This window comes from Rhinichthys klamathensis, unplaced genomic scaffold (assembly GCF_029890125.1).
Source record: "Rhinichthys klamathensis goyatoka isolate OS25496 unplaced genomic scaffold, OSU_Roscu_1.1 h1tg000192l_1, whole genome shotgun sequence".
NCBI lineage: Eukaryota > Metazoa > Chordata > Actinopteri > Cypriniformes > Leuciscidae > Rhinichthys > Rhinichthys klamathensis.
In genome coordinates, this window is record NW_026606718.1 from 1,032,050 (window position 1) to 1,043,858 (window position 11,809).

Genomic DNA, 11,809 nt, shown 5'->3' on the forward strand with positions numbered 1-11,809 from the left:
TAGTGGAATGGAAAAGAAGGCAGGGATCTGATTCAACTTTTAAAAGCTGAACTATTTCTAACTTCTAAAGGCATTTTAGCTCATAGTGCAAGATGCTGAAAATCAGTGTGAGGACAATCAGCATCTACATGTGTACATAGACCAACAATTTGAAAATAGATTAAGAACACATACTTTGTGAATGAGGGGGAGTGCAAAACTCAAGTGCAAAATAGATTACTATGGAGTGGACTAAAGACCAGTGATAGGACTGAAATGGAAATACACCATATTTTGACAACTGAAGCTACTTTTTGTAATTGTCTATTCAATGTCTTTGCAATGCTAGATTAGGGATGGGCATATCAATACTGCAGTATCAATATTTAGATACTCACACGCTATTTATTTGGTATCGATTGCTTCTTAAAAATTAATATTAACAATATATTAATACAAAACGTCGGTTTCTGTGTCACTTTCAAAAGTTTTCAGTACTTTTTTAATGTTTGTGCCAAAACACCTCTGACTTATTTAGCCGGCCTGTGTCACATGACTATGCAAAGCAAGCTTACAGCCATGCAGGGTCACACACGTGCAGAGACGCTCACTTCCACTGTAAAAGGCAGAGATAGAAAGAATGGCAGAAAGCAAACATATCATGGTGTGGTGCTATTTTTCAACTTTAAAAAAAATACAGCAAGATTATCATGATATATGGTACATGGTATTTTAGTTCAGTAAATTTATTTTTATTATAATTAATTAGTTTTATTATTAATCACAATATTTCTGTAAAAACAAGATTATTTTTACTTTTACGCCTATTGGAAAACACATTTTTAATTGTGCTCATATTTGCTTTTGTGATACATTTGTTATTGATGACCAAACTGTGTCATGTAGATGTGATTTGTCTTCAAGTGTATTTTTTTTTTTTTAAATGAACGTTATTTTGAAAAATGATTTACTTAAAAAATAATCTGTATAGCATTGGTATTGTTACAATTGTAACAAAAAGTATCAGTATTGTATCAAATTAAAAAAGTTTGGACGGACGGACGACAGACAGACAGACAGACAGATAGATATAGATATAATGCATCTAAAGTAAGTGACTTTCTCATTTTTCAGATTTAGTTAAAGTAAGTGACTTTCTCATTTTTCAGAATTAGTTATCTTGTCATTTTTTTATAACTTGTACTGGCTGGATTTTCATGGTAATGATTTAAAATAATAGTGCACTGCAGCAAGATTTGTGCACTGACCATAACAAGCTCAAAAAAATCCACAAGAGATGACAAAATAAGAGTTGTTTTTCACATTGACTCACATTTTGAGTCAGGCACTTCTTGCGGCTTTCGACCTTAATTTGATGCTCCTTCTAGGAAAGGATGCGATCAAACGCTCATGTATTTATGTTTGGATATAGCATAGATCTTGTGAAGTAGAATTTAAACACTGAAAGATGTCCCTTGTGGTACAGCATGTCTCATTTGCTTGTGCACCATGTTTATTGGCTCCCTGTTGTCAATCTTAACTTTCCTGACTTCAATATTGACTTCCACAAAGACCATTTGCCCCTTTTGTGTGGCCATCACATCCTAGCTGGCTGCTAAACTCCCATGACACATCTATCATGGTATACAGCTGTATGAGTGCACATTAATTATCTCATCACTCTCTGTAGTGGAGGGACATTACGACGGCGTCCAATGAAAAGTGGTTGAGTGATGCACAGATGGAGGCCCGATACTCCCACCAACGTCTTGAAAGGTTTCTTTAATTAACAGTCAGCTCATGATGAAGAGATTCTGCTCTGGCAAAAACTGTAGCCCACAGCTGCCCAAAACTAATTTTACAGTGTAGTTGCTTCCCAGAAATAATTAATTTCCCTACATGAATCCAATTGGAAAGCCGCAGTAACCTTTCAGCATGACTAGAAGGCCATGCATGGGCAGTGATGATCCTCTGTGCCGAAGTATAAGAAGAAAAGTGTCCAAATTTGGCTAATTTACATGTCATCCACACGCACAAAGTACTCTGGGGTACAAAAATGTATTTATGCAAATAAAATGGATTAAATTGTGCTTGCTCAAAAAAAAAAAAAAAAAAGTCAACAGCTTATAGCGGTTGCCACAATATCAACACTGAAAAGTTAACTTATGCATCTCACGTCTGAGATGTATTCAGATGCTTTTGTATTGTTATTCAGAATGAGTCATCTTGACAGGTAAGGAGGGAAAATGTACAGTTTGGCCCCACTAATTTAAATTTAGAGCTGACTAATATTCGCTTTTATTCCTCAGAGCAGGAAAATGATTACAGTCAGCAGAAATTTTAAACCTGAGCTACCAACTTTTTCCCATGTATCTGCCTGCTACCTTTTGTACATTTATAATGTACAATAACAACGTCCAAAAAATACACTTGAGTTTGATGGGTAATTTGGTGCTTTCGGTGTCCTTCATTAGCATATGCATAAACAAGTCAAATTTTTCGCTATTCCCAATTCCCTCACTAACGTCCCTCCGTCTCGTTCACTCGGATGTAGTGCTGAGGGAAGTTTGCGAGTGTGTGTCTAAAAGTGGAGTTAAACGCAACCAATGAATACCTGATAATACCAACTATTACTATGTGCTGTTCCTGACATTTTTCAAAACTACACCATCTGGCTGAAAAGAGCATCTTTCTCCATTAACAACCAAGTACATTGGAAAATCCTCCCCGTCTGGTCATCCATGATATTTCTAGAGTTTTATTTTTTTTATGTAGGTGAGGCTTGTGTGGGTTACATAATTAAACAAGAAAACCTGCTGAATCAGACCAGTTTTGTCATTTCATTTAATTGCAAATCAATTATAAACCATATGTGATACAATGTATACTTACATTTTGGCCTCAAAGCAAAGAGAAAAAACAGGTAGACGGTCCGGACTGCCATTTTTTTTCTTAAAAACTTCTGAAATAATTTAGGAATAATGCAAATAATATATATATATATATATATATATATATATATATATATATATATATATATATATATATATATATATATATATATATATATATATATATATATATATTAATGTACTTTAGAAATTATAGTATATAGAAATTATAATTTCTTATAAATGATATTTCTTGGAGTTTGATTATTTTCTAAAGCATGCTTTTTGTGTCATTAACATATATATAAATAACAATAAATAGCTGTTACCAAATTTTACTATTCGTTATTGTCATTTGTTTAAATGTAAGTGAAAAGCTACTGTAATCATCTAATTCAGATGAGACCAGTTCTGTCATTTAATATGACTGCAAATTAAACCAGACATGAAATTACTTTCTTACTACTAAGTGTTTTTTTTTGTCCTGTTAATCAATGATATATTTACACAGCGACATACAACTTCTACTATTATCTCAGGGTGTTGGTGCTCATGTATGAAAGGGATTTCATCCCTGTAGATCATTACTAATTGGCTGAACTGATGTCGCTACAATTTCACCCCATGTTACAACATGTCTCGCAGTCTCCTCTAATATTATGTTCAGTCACATGCATTCGCTAGGAATTGTTCACAGTCTCTTTCTTCACTTTAATAGGGTCTACCACACATACTGTACACTGTAAAAAATTAAATCTTTAAAAAACGGTCAATGACTGTCAGCTACGGCTGCCAAAGAAAAACCGTAAAAATAAGGTAAAACATCCTAATTTAAATATAGTGCCAACATTTTCCTTAAAATGTTTTACAGAAAAACACTGTTATTTTACAGCTATTTCCTGAATTATTACAATCAAACACCTTTACTGTAAAAAATGGTGAAATGACTGCAGCAAAGGCTACCATACAAAAACCGTAAAATGAATGTAAAATATCCTAATTTAAATAGTGCAAAAGACTTTGACAGAAATCTTCATTAAACTTTTTAACAGAAAAACAGTTATTTCACATATATTTCCTGAATTTTTACTAACAAACACATTCACTGTAAAAAGTGCATCTCTTGCAGTTATAAGTTAACTACATGCATGATTTACTGACTATACGTCACTGCATCAGCAACTACACAGTTACTGGCAGTTAAATAAAGCAACATGCAGCATAACATCAGTGTTTCTCTGCTCATCCTGGACTGAAGCACAGGCTCTTCTCTTCAGCACAATGGTGACCCAACAGAAACGCTAACAGATCTCTCAAGATCTCAGCATCTTCACTTATTACAATCCAGACTTTATTTATTTCACTAACATTCCTATTGAGAATTAACAGAGGTTTAGAAGTTGATGTTTTATTGAAAATAATAAAGTCTGATGTCACCAGTTTGGTGATCAGTGTTTGCTTTAGTTGGGCTCTTGACCTTTCAGTTTTTAAAATGAGTTTTTCTCTGGCCTCTTTACTGTGTGTCTCTGACACATATTTGTTATGGTAGGGATCCAGGACAAAATTGGGTCAGATGATCATGGTCACTTTTTAGGTCGCCATCATGTAGTGGCCTAATTTATTGATACCACCTGAAGTCTAATATCTGATTTAGTCGTTAAATATTAGTTGTTAATTTTGCATGCCAATACTGCTGCAGAAAATCCTGCAGTGCCATGATATTCTGAAAGATTTTATGAAGTCATTTTACAGAAAATGTTTTGTTCAAATTTATTCAGAGATTTGACTCAGTCATATCAGTGAATCAGGTCACCATATGATAACTATAACATCACCAATAAGTGACCAACATCATCATCTGATGAGATTTTCTCCTGCATTTATTGCCATAACAAATGTGTATCAAAAACACAGTTAAAGCAGCCAGGGAAAAACTAATGTTAAAAATTCAAGGGTCATGAGCCCAACTAAAGCAAACACTGATCTTCATCATGGTGACATCATATTTCTGTTAGAGTTTTTTGCACTTTATTCAAATTAGCATATTTTACTTTAATTTTATGTTTTTTTGTTTGGCAGCCATAGCTGCCAGTCATTTGACCCTTTTTCTAAGATTTTGTTTTACAATGAAGGTATTTGATCGCAATAATTCAGGAAATACCTGTGAAATAACAGTGTTTTTTTGGTTTATTTAAAGGTGCCCTAGAATGTTTTTTTTTTTTTTTTTTATAATGTTTCCTGGGTTACCCTTATGATGTTAGTATGTTTTTTAGATAAAAAATAATCATAATTTAGAAATAAATGGCATTTTTCCTAGCCTGCTTTTAGCCTCTGATTTGAACACTCTGTTTGAAGGGGCGTGTCTGCTGTGGGATTCAGTGTAACCGCGGCCACTGCTGTGATTGGCTGACATGCTTGCATATGAAATAGCTACGCATTACACGTGAAACTCTCTCCCGAATACTTTTACTACTGCTATTATACGTTTTTATTATAACAGCTTTCGAGATTAACGAATCGTGAGATGTTTTTAAAGTATTTAGATCTATTCCCATCACATAAAATGTTGCCGTGATGAGCATTGAGCAGATGACAGTGTGTTGATCGCGAGAATGAAGATCTTATCATTGCAAAGCAGTTTCTGCACTCTCTCTGCTTTCCCCAATGCAAACACGATGATGTAAATACAGTAAGAGCTTCGTTGTGCAGTAACGTGCGTCATTGATTTCATAACGAGTTTGGCAAGTGTCCAAAAAACTCGCGCTGTGTGGAAAGATTGTTCTTTGATCGCTTTCTGTATATAATTTGTTCACAATTTAAATACGATTATTTTCATCCTACTAAAAGAAACGATGTAAAGCTGATATTTTAGTCACTGGCTTGACTTACTGATGCATAAACAGTATTGAACGATTTTGAGAGAAAGATTACCTGTCTGAACTTGAACAATTACACATCAGAAAGTGTTGCTTGGTAGCTCGATCCGAGGCCAGCTCTGTATTGGCCCAAGTTGAGGAAACAGTCGGTGAAATGTTTGGAAATTTCCAGAGAAAATAAAATTAACCCATTGTTTCTTCAGAGGCTCAGATGAAGGAACTAAAAAATACTTTTGTGTTCATGTGTACATCCACACTGAGCAACTGCCATGCTTCGGCTGCGCAGTTCCGCCTGGCATTGAGGGCTGGCATTATGCAAATATTTGGAGGCGTACATATTAATGATCCCGACTATTGCGTCACAGTCGGTATTGTGTGGAGAACCGACCGTTTTTCAGGGGTGTTTTTCATAAACGTGAATTAAATGAGAACGCGAAAACAGTCCAGTTTGAGATTCACTCTATGTCATGTCCATGCACTGAACTCTTGTTATTTGACTATACCAAGGTAAATTCAATTTTGAATTATAGGTCACCTTTAAATTAGGATGTTTTACTTTAATGTTACAGGTTTTTTTTAGCCTGCCAGTCATTCGACCGTTTTATCATATAACTGTTTTGTTACTGTTTAATTACAGATTATATTTGTAATTTTACATACATTTTTATGTAATTTAAGAAAACAGAAAAAATACTGAATGAAAAATAGAGTAAATTTTCTGTTTAAAAAATGTGAATCACTGCAATTTGTCATTAATGTCACAATACCTAAAATAACAGCTGAATTTTTAATTTACAGATATTATTTGTAATTTTACAGAGTTGAGTAAAATGAAATAAAATGAACGTAAAAGTACAGTGTTCCTACACCTATGCCTCTCTCTTCCCTTTCTCCCAAATTGTTGTTCCTTACTTCTAAAACAGAGTAGATATAGCATCTGCCATATTTCTGTCATGTGCAAGATGTGATGTTCTGTTGACTAATTATGTAAAGTCATCAGCAGGGGGACGGGGAACTGAGCTTGGCTTGCGGACAGCTGAGCCAAATGGTTCTTTGTCAAGGCCGGCTAGGAGGTGTGGAGAAAAAAAGAAAAAAAACGTGAGAGGAGGCTGTCAGATTGGTATGTGACTCACCGGATGTCGTTTCAGTCTGAGGCTGGAGCATGACCTTTTGAGAGCCCTGTCCACCCACAGCAATCCAGCAATACTTTCCTCAGATAATAATTTCTCACTGTGTCTGCCTGTCGTTCACGCACAGAAACACAGGATCATAAATAAGTTCACCCTGAAAGGACTGCCATAGGGAGAGAGAGCGAGGGAAAGAAACAAAAGGGAGAAAAAACGAACAAGCTTGTAGCGGCAATCTGAATTTCTGTGAAGAGCATTCCATCTTGTTCATTATTATATCTGGGGAGGAAGATGAATCTGATGAAATAATGAATTTCTATATAGCTGTAATGAGACCACAGAACAGGCCTATTTTTCTCGATAATACAATTGAAAACATATCTGTAAAATTGTAAATCAAAATGTGTGAAACAGACGTAGAGCTGCGAGTGTAAACCTCAGTCCCCTGGCCTCAAGAGACACGCTAGCAACTGACACTAGTGGTCTTTAGCCTCCTTGTTAGAGCGCCCGCTACCCACACCGGAGACAACAGTTTGAATCCCGCTCGGAGCGGGTCGAGTACGAATAGGATCGGTTACATGTGCACTACAGCAAAAGTTGGCAAAACAGTATAACAAAGAATTCACATGAAAAACAAAATTAAGCTGCAGGACTTTGGTTGATGTGTTAAAAAAATGCCTATGATAACATAAAAGTCATCTTTTTGTTTTGTTTACACGTTTGTTGATACAAAAGCCATCCTTTTTTCGTGGAATGACCCTGTAACAGCCGGAGCACATCATCGCTATGTTTAAAGTCACTGCATTGCATGCTCATTAAACTGAGGCAATAATAAAACTTCCAAAACTGTCGTCTTAGTTTGTGCTCTCTGTCATATGAAAAATTACTTCAATTAACAAAAATGTACTTTGTTTTTTTTCAAATAGGGGGATATTTAGTTAAATGCTACTATTGGGAGAGACTTATACAGACAAAAACAGACTGAGAAATTGTTTAAACCATATTCGTTTTTATTTCACAGAAGAAAGAAATTCATAAAGGTTTGAAATAACATGACATAATTTTACATTTTGGGGTGAACTGTCAGCATCAAACAGTCAGCTTCAATCAAATCTAACAACTTGTAAGCAGCTTGTGATGTCTCTAATGTTCTCTTATCCTAGCAAAGACTGCATTTGTTCCATCAAATATACATTAAAGACAGCAATATTGTGAACTATTATTACTGTCACAGACTGACTGTGACCCAAGACTTTTATTTTGAAGGGATTGTTTATGGGTATGTGCACACAACAAACTGTTTCCACCATTACACATACACACAAACTAAATGCCGGCAAAATACACAATTCTTTTTGTGGTTGTATGTTTGTAGCCATTTTGGGGTTTATTTCAATTCATTCAGTTACCAAGTTAACTTCATGCATTTCAAACAGCTATACATACCTTCTGGTACACCCTCACTTGCCAAACCAGTACACAAGGAAAGTAGCCATATTTAAACTAGTATGTGCTCATGGAAGATTACTCCATCTGATTCTGACCTCATGGGGGAGGGAGGTAACCCAGTATGTAAGTTTTCTTCTTATATGTATTGTCTTTATTGTTTTGAGACCTTTAAATTGTACTAGATATAAATGATGTACAATTTAGAGTTGAAATGTCATGATAGTTTGTTTGTTTATGTCTTGTCACCTCTTTGTAATTTATAGGTTTCTCCCTAAAATGGCATTTTCCAAAAATAGGAGGAGCTTAGGCCTATAAAACAGGCAGCCATTTTAGGGGAGAAGGTTGGTGTGGAGAGGTTGAATCTCATTTGTATTTGTGGGCCTGTACATTGGCATAGCCAACTTACATCCGTGTATTGTAAACAATTTTGATTTATTTTCTTTAGTATTATAATTTTTGATAATCTGTTTTTTCTATTATTTCCCTATTCCTATTGGATATTGATATTTTTGCACCTTTTGGAATTACAACCACTCTGGACTGTGTTTTTCTGCCCTTGTCACGTCATTTATACCTCTGGCCGTTGGTACATCCTAACAAGTGGTGTCAGAAGTGGGATTCAGTACCGGTCGAGTGACAAGTGGGGATTTTTTTTTTTCTTTTTTTTTTTGACATGCCTCCTAAAACGAGGAGTCAGCCTGAGGAATGCACAGTGCAGGAAGAGGACCTAGGTGCAGTAGGAGGAACCCAAGGAGAGAGTGGGCCACCTGTGGAGGTTTTGACTGCTGGAGGGGATGCTGCAATCACAACTCTTGCACAGATGTTCAAGACGTTCATGCAGTTCCAGCAAGATCGAGACGAGCGTCAGGAAAGGGAGATAGCACGGCGAGAGCAGCACTACAAAGTACTCAGTCATCAGGTCACCCAACTACAGATGGATATGGAGCGTAGCAGAGTTAAAACTCCAGCACCAGATGGTTCAGTGCTAAGGGTGTTAGACCAGGAGCCACGTTTGGCTAGGCTTGAGGACACTGATGACATTGAACATTTCTTGACCACTTTTGAAAGACTGGCGGCTGTTTACCAGTGGCCAAGGGGAGACTGGGCAGTTCGGCTCATACCATTACTTACAGGCAAGGCCAGGAGTGCTTTTGTGGCCCTGAACCCTTCCCAAACCCAGGACTATGACCAGCTTAAAGAAGCTATACTGAGGAAGTATGAGATCAGTCCTGAGACATATCGGATGAGGTTCCGTGCTCTGAGCACCCTGACAGATGAGTCACCACGAGAACTCTACACACGGCTTAAGGATTTATTCTGCAAGTGGGTCCAATTCAGCCAAAATAGCAAAGATCACCTTATGGAGGTTATCGTGCTTGAACAATATCTGCGGGTGTTGTACCCAGATGTAAGGACTTGGGTCAGGGAACATAATCCAGCCACTGCTGCCGAAGCTGCTATCCTAGTAGAGACCTACATTGCTGCAAGGAGGGGCCCTGGAAACTTCTGTTATGCATACTACCATATTCTAAGGGTAAGTCTGAGGGGTCTGGGGTGAGTTCAACCTCTCAAAGCCATGTTAAGATTCTGAAGTCTACCCACCCTAAACCCACATCAACTGTTTCCACATCACAACTCACAGTTCAGCAACAAGTTGTGTGTTTTAATTGTGGAGAGCCAGGACATACTAGGCCAGACTGTCCATTGAAAAAGTCCAACACAACTAGTCTTTGTTATGTTCCAAGGCCAGTGCAGACATTATTTCCCACACATGACACAGAGCCAGTTATCACAGTTTTGTTGAATGGCAAACCACTTTCAGCTTTGGTTGATACAGGATGTGCTCGTACTTTGATACAAGCCAGATATATACCCAGAGAAAGCTGAAGTGAGGAAGAAACTGTGACTGTTTGTTGTGTGCATGGTGATAACAGTGAGTTGCCTACAGCTGAAGTCTATATTGAGGTGCACAACCAGCCATACCTGATGAAAGTTGGAGTAGCCCAGAATCTGCCATATCCTGTTCTGTTAGGCACAGATTTTCCGGTTTTGGCCGAATTGGTGCAGGGAACAGCATGGTGTGGTGTAGTGACAAGGGCTCAGGCCAAGCAGAAAGTACAGTCTACCCCACCATCAGAAACGGTTAAAGTTCTGCAGATGATGCCTTTTTGCTCAGAGGAGGTGTTAGGAGAACCCAGACCTACTGAGGAAGCTAGAATGCAGCAGCGTAGAGAATGGGTAGAAAAGTTAATGGAGACCTCAGAAACGGCTAGAATACAGACAGAGGAACCTGAACTGTGTGAGACAGATATTGTCATTCATAACAATCTAGCACAGCTCCAACAAGAAGATCCCACCTTAGCTGATTGTTTTAAGCATGTTAGCGAGAAGGGAGGGGTTAACACTTTGTCAGATGAGACCTATGTGTTGGAAAACGGACTCCTGTACAAAGAGAGTAAGGAGGAGGGAACACAGCTGGTTGTGCCCAAGACACAGAGGAGGGAGGTGTAAGCATTAGGACACTCAATCCCCTGGGCAGGCCATTTGGCGTTTATGAGGACATTCATGCGGATCTCTAAGAGGTTTTATTGGCCAAGAATGTACAGTGATGTTAAAGAGTATTGCAAAACATGCCCTGAATGTCAACTCATTGTTGGCCGCACACCTGCTCATGTTCCGCTTATACCATTACCCGTTGTTGACACGCCCTTTAAGAGAATTGGAGTGGATATTGTTGGCCCTTTAGAGAGAAGCCAGACAGGGAATAGGTTCATTTTAGTCATTTGTGACTATGCAACGAGGTACCCTGAGGCGTTCCCACTTAGAGAAGTTACTGCTAAGCAAATATCCACAGCACTCATAAAATTCTTCTCACAAGTAGGCATACCTCGGGAAGTCCTCACAGACCAAGGTCCCAACTTTATGAGCCGCACATTACAACAAGTATATCAGCTGTTAGGGATTAAGAGAGTACGAACCACCCCTTACCACCCACAGACTGATGGTTTAGTTGAAAGGTTTAACCAAACCCTGAAGGCAATGCTCAAGAAATTTGTCTCTGAAACAGGCAAGGACTGGGATAAGTGGCTGCCTTTCCTCGTTTGCCTACCGAGAGGTACCACAGGCCTCAACAGGATTTTCACCTTTTGAGCTCCTTTATGCCCACCCTGTTAGAGGACCCTTGGATGTGCTGAAAGAGAGCTGGGAAGACATAGACAGGCCCAGTAAGCAAAACATCCTCAACCACATCCTCAAGATGAGAGAACAACTGCAAAAGACCACTGCTTTTGCTCAAAAGAATCTGCTACAGTCCCAAGCCCAGCAGAAAGCATGGTATGACAAGGCAGCACAAACACGCAGCTTTCAACCTGGTGAGGAGGTCCTGTTACTGTTACCCACATCAGAGAATAAGCTGGTGGCAAAGTGGCAGGGCCCCTATGAAGTCAAGCGGAAAGTAGGTCCAGTGACTTATGAAATTGAAATTCCC